Genomic DNA, 11,739 nt, shown 5'->3' on the forward strand with positions numbered 1-11,739 from the left:
ACCTCAGGCTGGAAAGGGTGGAGGGAAAGATCACATTCCCAGAATCAGAAATCATAAAACAGTTTTATAAGCAAGAGGCCAAGGAGAAGGGGGTGTTGACTGATTGCTCAGAGAGGGTGTCCCAGGGCAGCAGGACCTTGGTGAGGTCATCCCAGGCTAGGTTCTCCAGCTCTCAGCTCTGCCAGCCTAGAAACTCCATTTTGTCAGTGCACCTAGAGATAAGTAGGCTCAAGGGAAATGAATTACACCAACCAGACTCTTAAGAGTCTGAACCAAAATACCCACAGTCAGGAAAACAAATGCCAACAAATCAGAAGCTTATTCAAAGCAATGCTTTTTCCTGCAGGAAAGTCCAATGGACAGTCAAACCACTATCAGTCTGTTTTGTGAGTCTGAAATCAGAGTAAGGGGAATTGACTGAGTGACCTCAGAAGAGGATTTCATGCAATGTTGATAGCTGGATATGCCCATCTCTATGCAGTCTGGATGACTGCATAACTGCCAAGAAGGCCAGCAGTTGAAAGTGCAAGAGAGCATCCTCCCTTCCTGTCACTCTTCCTGCAACCAGATCACAATACAACACATTCAGCTCAGCTTTCTTTAGCATTCCTGGCCTCAGACAGGTAAGATAGGGGTTATCTCAGATGGTGGAATTTGTGGGTTTTGTTTTCTGGGTTGACTCTTTTTTCCTTGTAATACTCTAAGAGAGTGACCACTCCTAACTTTCTCTCCAGGATGTGGGAGCAGCTCATTGCCCACAGAAGCACCTGCAGGAGCAGGTGGGGCAATGCAGCCAGGGCCATCAGGGGAAAAGCCAGAGCTTTTCCTTTGTTCCCACTTTGATACCTTATCCCAGTCCACAGACTTAAGAACTTTCAGTGTAGATATTTGGTGAGCAGCCTGAGGAATAGAAGTCATCATACTCCCATAGGCAGGTTCTTTTTTTTTTTTTTGGTGGTGATGTTGATTTTCTATATATATAACTCTTAAATCAGTCATGGTCATTTCTCAGGCTCACCTTCCCCCATTCTGTTCTGGTCAGAACACTTTTGCCGTCTAAGCCATCCTGTCATGTGGCTTTAAACTGGCCAAATTTAGGGAACTGGAAGCCAGGATACCCCAGGGAAATTACAGCCCACAGCAGTATCCGACTTTTAAGCTTGTTGGGTCAGTTTTGTTACGGATTATGGGTAAAGGACGCCACCCCATTGCAATGTCCATCTCTCCCAGGAATGCTCCCAGACATGCTTTGCCACCCCAGGTCCCCTGGGAGGAGCTGGAGAGACTCATTCCTCACTCAGTCCTCTCTCATTCCCTCCATGACAGTAACACAGCCACCTGAAAGCCAAATCCAAAACTCACTTCCATTTTGCCTAATGCCAAAGGACAGGCCTGAATGTGTTGAGTTTGGGTTTTTTAGGTGCACAAAAAACAAACTTAGCAAAATTTGCTTTAAACTTGAGGTAGATTAGGAAAAAAAAACTCTCAGGAGAAAACATCCTCTCACTTGGGAGGCTGTGGAGATGGAGGTCACAAACCCCTCATTAGCCGCCTCACAGTGGCTACAGGAACTAGCCCCCCTAATACGGTCATATTTTTCACTTGTCACAGGATCCAAACCAAGAATGGTTCAGTGTATTGTCTAATCTGCATTCTTCTAACCCTTAATCAATGTTTGCACACTGTTCCTATAAACCCCTATGCCCCCAAAGTATTGAAGTTTTAGCTAGTGTGAGACTTTTTAGAAGAACCAATATATGATTTGACCATTGATAAGGGCCAAATAAGGAAACAGAAAGAGTACCACACAGAATACACACAAAAATAAAATAATCACACACTGGGGAAGATGGGGGTGGGTGGCTGATTCATTGGCAGATTAAGAATTAAAAACAGAAAGGAAGGTTACAGAGTGTACACAGAATTTTTTGTGCACACGTAATTGCTCTGTTATAATTTCGGCCCTGACCTAATAATATGTAGCAGCTCTCACGGCCACGGAGAAGAACCCGGCTTTCCAAGTCTAAAAGGTGGCCCTTGCCGTGCCATTGTTCCCACAATGCCGTGACTCGGATTCGAACCGAGGTTGCTGCGGCCACAACGCAGAGTACTAACCACTATACGATCACGGCGAGCTACCGGGACACCACATGAAATGTGTGACCGAGTGTCGTCCTTCTTGCCTAGATGGCCCGGGTTCCAGCCTTCCCGAACTTCCCCTCTGTCATTCATGCTTGCCCAGGAAAAGAACGCGGGCGCGTGGACTCCCCAGCCGGGTTTCCGCTTGGCGGTCTGCACGGACCTCAGGGGAGATGCAAGTGCTTTGCAGGCTAAAGGATTCCTGTGAGGCCCGTACTGAAGTGAAGCCCCAGGGTCTCCCGAATGGTGGCCCGAAGTCTCTCTAACGCTCTCCCTACGCTGGCAGTCACGCTATCTGAACGGACCCTGGTTGGGACTGGAGCTGTCTCTTAAATTCTACAAGAAGGAAACTCAAGTTTCCTCACCCTCACAACTTCCTTGAGAAGCAGGGTAACGGGAGCCCCAAGCGCAGCCTTCATCGTGGAGAAACCGGGGTGTCTGGCCCGCAGTCAAGAGAGAAACAAAAGTCGAGAACGCAGAGGAGACCATTGCGCCTGCGTGGACGCGGAACACGGCTAGGTGGAAGATAGGCGGGAACAAACAATGACAAATCAATGACATTGCAAAGGGGCGGGGCTTTCAACAGAGAAGAGTTCAGGCGAGGAAGTCAAATCCCGGGTCCCCAGTAGCTCGCCGTGATCGTATAGTGGTTAGTACTCTGCGTTGTGGCCGCAGCAACCTCGGTTCGAATCCGAGTCACGGCATTGTGAAGACAATGGCACGGCAGGGGAGCTGTATTTTGTCGCACTCTCCCATTTTTATCCTGAGTTTGTAACATTCTCGGAAATGGATGGGGTTAGGAAGAACATTTATGTCAACTCTGGCTAAATTGGACTTCCGAAAGATAGACCCCTCAGGTTTCTCCGGGCCCCGGGGGAGTTGTTGGGGACAAAGCACAGAGCGCTCGCCAGGCTAAAATGTGCTGTCATAGACTTAGGTGCCGACTTCCACAGAAGTCCTGGCAGCGGACTACTAACCATGGGAAGAGAAGGCTTCGCAGAGTAAATGACCTTTGGGGTAGCTCTTAAAAGCAGAATGGGAATTCGTCAAGCAGCCAGGGTAATTTCGTGTGCAAAGGCTTGAAGGAAGACTTGAAAAAGACTGTAATTCCTCTTTAGAAGCCTTCAGTCTTCTTTACAAGTCCCCACCACCACAACGCCCAAAGGCTCTGCCCTGACAGTAGGCACTTCTCAAGGACCTGTTGACTGAACGAGTGTAAGTAATTAGGGAATGGGGAACGACACGAGGGAGGGCCCAGAGATGAGCAGGAAAAGGCAGACGGATTTCCTGCAGTCTGGGGGTGAGGGTGAGCGATGCAGGAGTGAAAGGATTCAATTAGTGTTTAGCAGGATCCCTCTGGCGGCTCTGCAGAGGGTCGCTTGGAGTGGGAGACACTGGCGAAACTGGTCACTACGGATTTACTTGTTAGATACCAATGGCACGTCCTCAATTTAGCAAATAGCCATTGCTTACTGTGTACTCGGCCCGGTTCTAGGCGCCGTGGAGGCGGGAGCACAGATGGACTAGAAGAAAAACCGGAGCCAGTTCTGGCTGCCGAGCAGGGACACAACAGAGGTGGGCGCCTGGTCCAGTGGGGGCATAGCGGAAGGAGTCAGGGCTGTTGCGGGAGTATGAGAGCCTGGAAGGAAGTGGGTGTTGGGAAGACGGGGAACAGGAGGGACAGATGCGTTGAGTTTCTTCTATATGGCAACCCGGTTCTGGGGGCGTCTACGCCGTCCGCAAAAGCAGCGAAGGGTCACTGCTGGAAGATCCAGCAGGGAGGAGAACCACATGAGGAGCGCCCCCTGCAGGCGCGGGAACCCTGGAGGGTTCACTGCAGGGGTCTCCAGGGCACAGGACCTGGGCGACTCCAAGGACAGTCTGAACTCCAGTCAGCCCTGTTCCTGGATGCCCAAGCGGTCTCCCCCAAACTCCCACTGCGCTCACAAGGGACCCACTTCATCATCACCACCGCCCAAGGCTAAAAGTCCAAAACACAAGACAGAACCCAAACCACTGGCGAGAGTGCAATGCGCCTGCGCGTTCTCAGACTCAGCGCCAGGCCGGAACCCCGCCCCATAGGTGGGCCATTTAATGACGTACAGACTGGGAGGGCCTATGACTGCTGAAGAAGACAATCAGAAGGCCAGCCTTACAGGTCCCCGGTAGCTCGCCGTGATCGTATAGTGGTTAGTACTCTGCGTTGTGGCCGCAGCAACCTCGGTTCGAATCCGAGTCACGGCATTGTGGGAACAATGGCACGGCAAGGGGTACGCCTTATGTTTTCTCCTCCCCATCAGTAACATTTTGTATGAAACGAACCCCTTTTCTCTCCCTTGCAAATCGAGCCACCCCAAGGATCGGTGCCTCCCGTAATTCTCATCTAATGCTCCAAATTCAGCTTCAGATGAAACAGTCGAAATTCCTTTCCTCTCGAATATCAGTGTGTAAATCATACCACACCAGCAAAACAGCGTGCCCATGACCTTGTGATATTTTTCCCCTTTTCATCTATTTTTTTAAAATTAGGACGTTTATTTTTAAATCGAGAATACATGCACAGAAGTCTAGTGAAAAGTGTCTCCTCATTCTTCACCCTATCCACAATTATTGACAGTTTCCAGTCATATCTTTCCATGATAGTCCTTGTAGGAACAAATACTTGTGTCGGTATATATGTACGTAAATATATTCCTCCTTGCTTCTTTCATAAAACTCAAATATTCCCTTCCTTGTCCCCCTAACCCCCCCCCCCCCCGCCCCCCGAAACTCCCGCCCAAGTGATGGGATGTAAACAGAACGTGAGGCAATAGATTTGCATAAAGGGAGATTTGCACAAACTCTCTTTATGGGGAAGAATTCATACTCCAAAGCAATCTCCACCCATCTCCAGTCCTGTCATTTTTCTCCCCAGGTCCTGACTCCAGGCTAGGAATGTGAGGGAAGAGTTTGCCTTGGTAAGAAAGAGGAAAGGGATTCTTTACTCCCTGGGCGGGAGACCAGCTCTATTTTGGTTTCACATTGGAAGGGCAGGAAAGCATCTTGAATTTGGAGTAAGGTAGAGGGATTTGAGTTGGCAATCCATTTGGAGACTCTCCACTCCCATCTTTCCCTTCTCTTATTGTCAGGATTCAACTTAAAAATCACAAACCATTAAAGTTAGAAAATTCAAGTTTGTTGAAGGTAGGACCGAGTTTTACACATGTTTGTGTTCCGAGCACACAGGCTCTGCATTAATATTTGAACAGAGGTTTTCTATAGAATCCATAAAAGTGAAGTGGCCAGGTTTTTGCTTTGTGGTTGCATCTTAAGTGGTGTTCTTTCAACAAGAACCATGTTATTTTCATATCAAATGGAAATAGCATGTGCTTCCACTAAAAAGAAAAATGTGTTCTCCCAACCATTTTTCTAGTAACTTATAGCCCTTTTAGGTCTTTCTTTCTTTTTTCTTTCTTATCCTTGACAAAGACATAACCTGGAGATATATTGCACTTTCCTCTTAACTCCACAATAAGAAAAAAAAAACGTGAAAGTTGGTGGTAAAAGCAACTGACTTGAGGCTTCAGTGAAATCCTGGGCCTCAGATGGTCTTTGGAGATGTGGCCTTATCTAAGGGCACCCAGACTATTCATCTTCCACCAGTTGTGCTTGATGAGGATATGAGCCCAATGAACCAGATCTTCTGATGTTTCAGGAGAAGCCAGCAGTCAGGAATTTTGCATGAGAGCTTGCAAATTTTTAAATATTGGTAACGAATTCAATTATTTTTTTAAACACTGAGTTGACAAAAACTATATAGACCAAACAAAACTTGGCGCTAATGAAGCTCGATTTCAATATCCAGAATCCCAAAGACTAAAGTGCATATGTAAGAGTATCAGGATGTGGTTGTCCTGTCAAGGTTATGGACATACATGACCCCAAGACAAGGGTGCAGACAAAATGCAAGGAGCAGATTTAGAAGAAGGCAAAACTGGCTGGGCATGGTGGCTCACATCTGTAATCCCAGAACTTCTGTAATCCCAGGATTTTGGGAGGCCAAGTCAGGAGGATCGCTTGAGGCCAGGAGTTTGAGGTTGCAGTGAGCTGTAATCAGGCCACTGCACTCCAGCCTGGGCACAGAGCAAGAAAAAAGAAAAGAAAAGAAGAAAAAGAAGGCAAAAGGGATCAAAGTTCAGGACAGAAGTGGGCACCCAAAGTCAGACAAACAGGATATAGGACACTACATTCAGTACCGACTGAGAAAAGTGAGGGTTAAGGACTAGGCCTTGGGACATGCATGACTTTAGGAGGTTAAGGGAGGAATGTGGCCTAAAAGGAAGGAGAGAACCAGGAGATTGTCATTTAAATGAAAGTTTTGGGGAGGTTAGCTGGGGAAGTCAGCAAACTCAGGTGCTACAAAAGAAGTGAAGGGGAAAAAAAAGACAAAATTAGGGTCGGCATTAGCTTAAGCAGTTACTTCCTCATGCTGGAATTTCCATCCATCTAAAAAAGACAAAATTCGTAGATTTGACACTTAGAAGTCATTGTTGACTTTTAAAACCTTCCATTTATACTTTGCCCCAATAATTCTACTTTCCAGAATCTCACCAAAGGAAAAATCCTGAACTAGGAAAAGTTATCTGCATAAAGATGCTCATTATAATTATTTTGAAAGAGGGAGATTGGAAATAGCCTAAGTGCTCAACAAATAAGACAATGTTGAACTAAAACTATATGTCCATTTGGTGATATATTAAATAAGCATTTTTATTTTTATTTTTTCGAGACAGAGTCTCACTCTGTTGCCCCAGCTAGAGTGCCATGGCATCAGCCTAGCTCACAGCAACCTCAAACTCCTGGGCTCAAGCAACCCTCCTGCCTCAGCCTCCTGAGTAGCTGGGACTACAGGCATGTGCCACCATGCCCGGCTAATTTTTTCTATATATATATTTAGTTGTCCATATAATTCCTTTCTATTTTTAGTATAGACGGGGTCTCGCTCTTGCTCAGGCTGGTCTCAAACTCCTGAGCTCAAAGGATCCACCCACCTCGGCCTCCCAGAGTGCTAGGATTAGAGGCGTGAGCCACTGCGCCTGGCCTAAATAAGCATTTTTAAAATAAAAAGTCAAATTTTTATTTTTTTTTATTTTTTTGAGACAGAGTCTTGCTTTGTTGCCGTGGCATCAGTCTAGCTCACAGCAACCTCAAACTCCTGGACTTAAGTGATCCTCCTGCCTCAGCCTCCCGAGTAGCTGGGACTACAGGCATGCGCCACCATACCCGGCTAATTTTTTGTATATATATATATTTCAGTTGTCCATATAATTTCTTTCTATTTTTAGTAGAGACGGGGGTCTCACTCTTGCTCAGGCTGGTCTTGAACTCCTGACCTCGAGCGATCCACCTGCCTCGGCCTCCCAGAGTGCTAGGATTACAGGCGTGAGCCACCGCGCCCGGCCAAAAAGTCAAATTTTTAAATACCATTTCCAACTAAAAGGAGTATGATTCCCTTAAAGAAATGACTGATTCTAGGTCTGCAGCAGGGAAAGTACAAGGTGAGTCTGGAACATCTTGTGTGAGAAAGTAAATGCTTATAAATTGATGGGACCAAGTCACAAGGACACAGGAGCCTCTTGAAAAGGCTCCTATTGGCCAAATCTGGGACAATTTGAGCATCAAAAGCAATAATAATATAATAATGTTAATGGATTATATCATGTTGAATAAAAAAAGAAAAGAATTTTTCCCTCCATGGTGATGTGAGGTGTGGGGTGGGGAGGGAAGGAGAGTGAGAAAGTTCTTTTTTACAGAAGAATACCAGCTAATAAATGCAGAAGGAATAATAAAATTGGAGAGTTTCTATTTTGCAATTCCCAGTGTAAGCATAGATGATCAATGGAGGCTAAAACCAATGGGTAAAACTGCTGCTGGAAGCAGATAGCTAAAAAGGTCTCAGAACATCACCCCACAGCTTACATTAAATTGTAAAATGGAGAGATCTGGTGGACTCCAACTTAACCAAGTTCTCAAGCCTAGCATCACCAATAAAGGGACAATTAGGCTTTATGAACCTGCTGATGTGACACACTATAAAGCCCATAATGTCTCCTAGTTAGTGTTCTTTTTAGAAATGTTTAACCTGAATCTAATCATGAAGAAACTATGGAAGAATCCAGAATGCAGGACATTCTATACAATTGTCCTGGACACTTCCAAATGATAAATGTCATGAAAAACAAACTAGCAACAGGAGTGGGGGGGACTGTTCAAAATTAAAATAGACTAAAGAAACTTAATAAACAAATGCAATGACTGAATATAGAATCAGGAAAAAAGACTATAAAAGACATTTTTAGGAAAAATGGAAAAGTCTAATGAGAACTGTATAATAGACAATATTATTAAATAAATGTTAAATTTCCTAAGTATGATAATGATCTTATGGCCCTACAGAAGAATTCCTTATTGTTAGAAAATGCCTGCTGAAGTAATTACAGCTGAAATGTCATGATATTTGCAATTTTCACTGAAAGAAAGGGAGGAAGGGAAGGGATAGAGCAAATATGGCAAAATGTTAAAAAGCAGTGAATCTAGGTGAAGGGTATACAGGTTTCTACTATACTTTCTTTGAACTTTCTGTAGGTTTGAATTTTTTCCCAAAAAAGTTGGAAAAAAATAAAGCCTATGTAACAACAATGGGGAAATTATCATATAATGTTAAGTAAAAAATATAAGGTTGTAAAATTGTTTGTAGACCACAATTATAGCTATACAAACTAAGGAATAAGAGGAAATTATTCATTTCAACATTTTTTAAGCTGTTGTTTGGTGACAGGCTCTGCAGTAGATGATGGGAACACCCCTACTTCCCTACAGAATCCAGATTCTATGGTGAAATGATTAACTTGCAAGAATTTGGATCTAGAAAACTACATCCAATTCTCAGAGGAGCCTTGCTGTGATGACCTCACTTCTGTAGCCTTGGTTCTCGTCAAGCTGCCTGGCCCCCTTGAGGTGCTTAACACTGCCTGCTTCCAGGAGCAGCTCACACTCTGGTGAGGGAGGAAAGTACATTAACAGATCATTTAAAACAAGAGTAAATGCATAGTGTGCACAAGGAATTATAATTTTTTGTCTTTTTTTTTTTAATAGACATAGGGTCTATCCTCCCACTTCAGCCTGCCAGAGTGCTGGGATTACAGGCGTGAGCCACCATGCCTGGCCCAGGAATTGTAATTTTTAAATTATCATTTAAACCTTACTTTGGGCGGGGCGCGGTGGCTCACGCCTGTAATCCTAGCACTCTGGGAGGCCGAGGCGGGTGGATCGCTCAAGGTCAGGAGTTCCAGACCAGCCTGAGCAAGAGCGAGACCCCGTCTCTACTAAAAATAGAAAGAAATTATATGGACAACTAAAATATATATAGAAAAAAATTAGCCGGGCATGGTGGTGCATGCCTGTAGTCCCAGCTACTCGGGAGGCTGAGGCAGTAGGATCGCTTAAGCCCAGGAGTTTGAGGTTGCTGTGAGCTAGGCTGACGCCACGGCACTCACTCTAGCCAGGGCAACAAAGCAAGACTCTGTCTCAAAAAAAAAAAAAACACACCTTACTTTGATGACATCCTCCCTTTTTCCCACCTAACTTTATTCCTACTTTTCCCCACCATGAATATTCCCTTTCTTTATGGTGTGCTAGTTCCCATCTCTGTGCCTTTGTCCAGCTCATGCTGACCTCCTGGCTTGGAATGACTTGCTTCATCTGTCCAAACCCTACCTAGCTCAGATCTACTGCCTGCATGAAGGGTGCACACTTGATTGCTTTCATTCCTCTGAGCTGTCAGCAGCTTCACTCCATACTTTTTGACCATGTGGCCTCTCATGTGACACCTTTCACTGTAAGCATTTTACAGGTTTCAAAACTTGTTCATATTCATCATCTCCCTTAATCCTCACACAATGATCATCATGCCCTTTCCAGAGATAAGGAAAGCAAGGATCAGTGGCATTAGAGTACCTTCCCCAAATATCTGGCTAGAGCCCACAACGATTGGGCTCCTAGCCAGTGATCTTCCGGAGACCGTCCCATATGGATTAACTGGATTGTTCTTCTCCTATTTATCACCTCTATGTCCAGCTTTGCATTGTTAGTCAATTTTTAAAACTACACATTTTAAAAAATGTGCACGTGTTCTGTTCTCTATTATACTTCACAAAACCAGGCACAATATCAGATTTTTCAGTATCTCCTACAGTCCTGCTACCCAAAGTATGGTGGAGGGCCAGCAGCCCCTATCACCCCTGAGAGCCTGTCTGGGTCTAACCGCTAGGGAACAGGGCCTGAAAAAAGTAAAAAACTAAAAAGAACTAGAGAGTCTGGGACCCCACCCCAGCTAGGCCTACAGAATCAGAACCTGCGATTTAACAAGATCCCCAGGAGATTCTTGTTCACATTAAAGTTTGAGAAGCACTGTCTGATATATAACACTCACTAACATTTGTGCCAAGCAGGAACTCAACATATATTTTGAGACCTGGGGCCCTGGGAATCCTAGGAAATTCACAGTTTGGCCATCACATCCTCCTCTACTCCTCCAGCTTTGAACTCCCTTCTCTTTGGGTCCTCATTCCGCTCTTTGCTCCCTCAAAAGGCAGGTATGAGCCTGGGAGTGGGGAGGCACTAAAGCAGTGGGGGAGGGGCGGTGGTGAGGTGAAGCTGCTGCCTTCCCAGCAGAGCCAAAAGTAAACGTTGGCCTTGGCTTCAGGGCTACAACATTTCTGGTGAGGGATTGGCTTTATTTCTTAGACAAAAATGCCTAGCACTTGAGCCTCCGAGCCTCGGGAGGATAAGGAGTTTGTGATAGACAACATTGGAGCTGTTTCTAGACTTGATTTATTGACTTGTCTGTTTCCATTCTGTCACTGATCTGATTGACAATGAAACCCGGGATGTGACTTGAAGGGATTTCTGCGTGTGTGCGTGCTGCCGTCAGGGCCGGGTGCGCCCGTGGGTGGGGGGTGTTTGCGCGACAGCATTTGCGTATGAGGACAGCGTGTGTGAAAACGCCACGGGAGAAGTGGGTGTCTCCAGGGAGTTGTTTGTGTGTGATGTGAGATGTGTTTGCACGGATTGGGAAGCAATGTAGGTTCGGGTATGTGCGGTGTACAGTTGGAGGGGAGGAGGTAGATGGGGTAACACCGGGATGGGGTGGGCTGTTACAGGCACATCGTCTTATAGAACAGCTCCTTCTCTTGCCCTCCCTAGATTTTTCTCCTAAAATATTGTTTCCCGGTTTTGAGGCCTTGGAGGAGGGGAGAGGAGAGGCGGAAGGAGCCCCAGACCCAGGAGTCTAGGAGCTACCCTCTCCGCGCCTCGCACGAGCCGAGAGATAGGGAACAGGAACAGATGGGGACTGGTGTGCGCCCCATAGGGGCACGCGTGGCGACACGTGGAGGATTCACCCTCAGTCCAGGAGTCGCATTCCCTGCCCCGGGGTCGCCCACTTCACTTCGCGCGCGTCCACATGGGCTGGAAGCCCTCGCCCCTTCTTCTCCTCCCGGGCGGGGAGGGGAGGAAGACCCTGTTAGGGAGCGGAGCCCCGCCCCTCCCTTGTTACTGACG

At 46.1% G+C, this 11,739-nt stretch overlaps 3 non-coding genes across 3 annotated transcripts; 2 read left to right on the forward strand and 1 right to left on the reverse strand.

Annotated features, from left to right (window-relative positions):
• Window positions 1–2,060: 2,060 nt before the first annotated feature.
• Window positions 2,061–2,132, reverse strand: TRNAH-GUG (transfer RNA histidin (anticodon GUG)). The gene has a single exon. It is a non-coding gene; the product is annotated as a tRNA-His (tRNA).
• Window positions 2,133–2,771: 639 nt separating this feature from the next.
• Window positions 2,772–2,843, forward strand: TRNAH-GUG (transfer RNA histidin (anticodon GUG)). Its single transcript has one exon. It is a non-coding gene; the product is annotated as a tRNA-His (tRNA).
• A 1,468-nt stretch (window positions 2,844–4,311) lies between these two features.
• Window positions 4,312–4,383, forward strand: TRNAH-GUG (transfer RNA histidin (anticodon GUG)). The gene has a single exon. It is a non-coding gene; the product is annotated as a tRNA-His (tRNA).
• Window positions 4,384–11,739: the final 7,356 nt, after the last annotated feature.

The sequence above is a fragment of the Eulemur rufifrons genome, chromosome 2 (assembly GCF_041146395.1).
Source record: "Eulemur rufifrons isolate Redbay chromosome 2, OSU_ERuf_1, whole genome shotgun sequence".
Classification (NCBI taxonomy): Eukaryota; Metazoa; Chordata; class Mammalia; order Primates; family Lemuridae; genus Eulemur; species Eulemur rufifrons.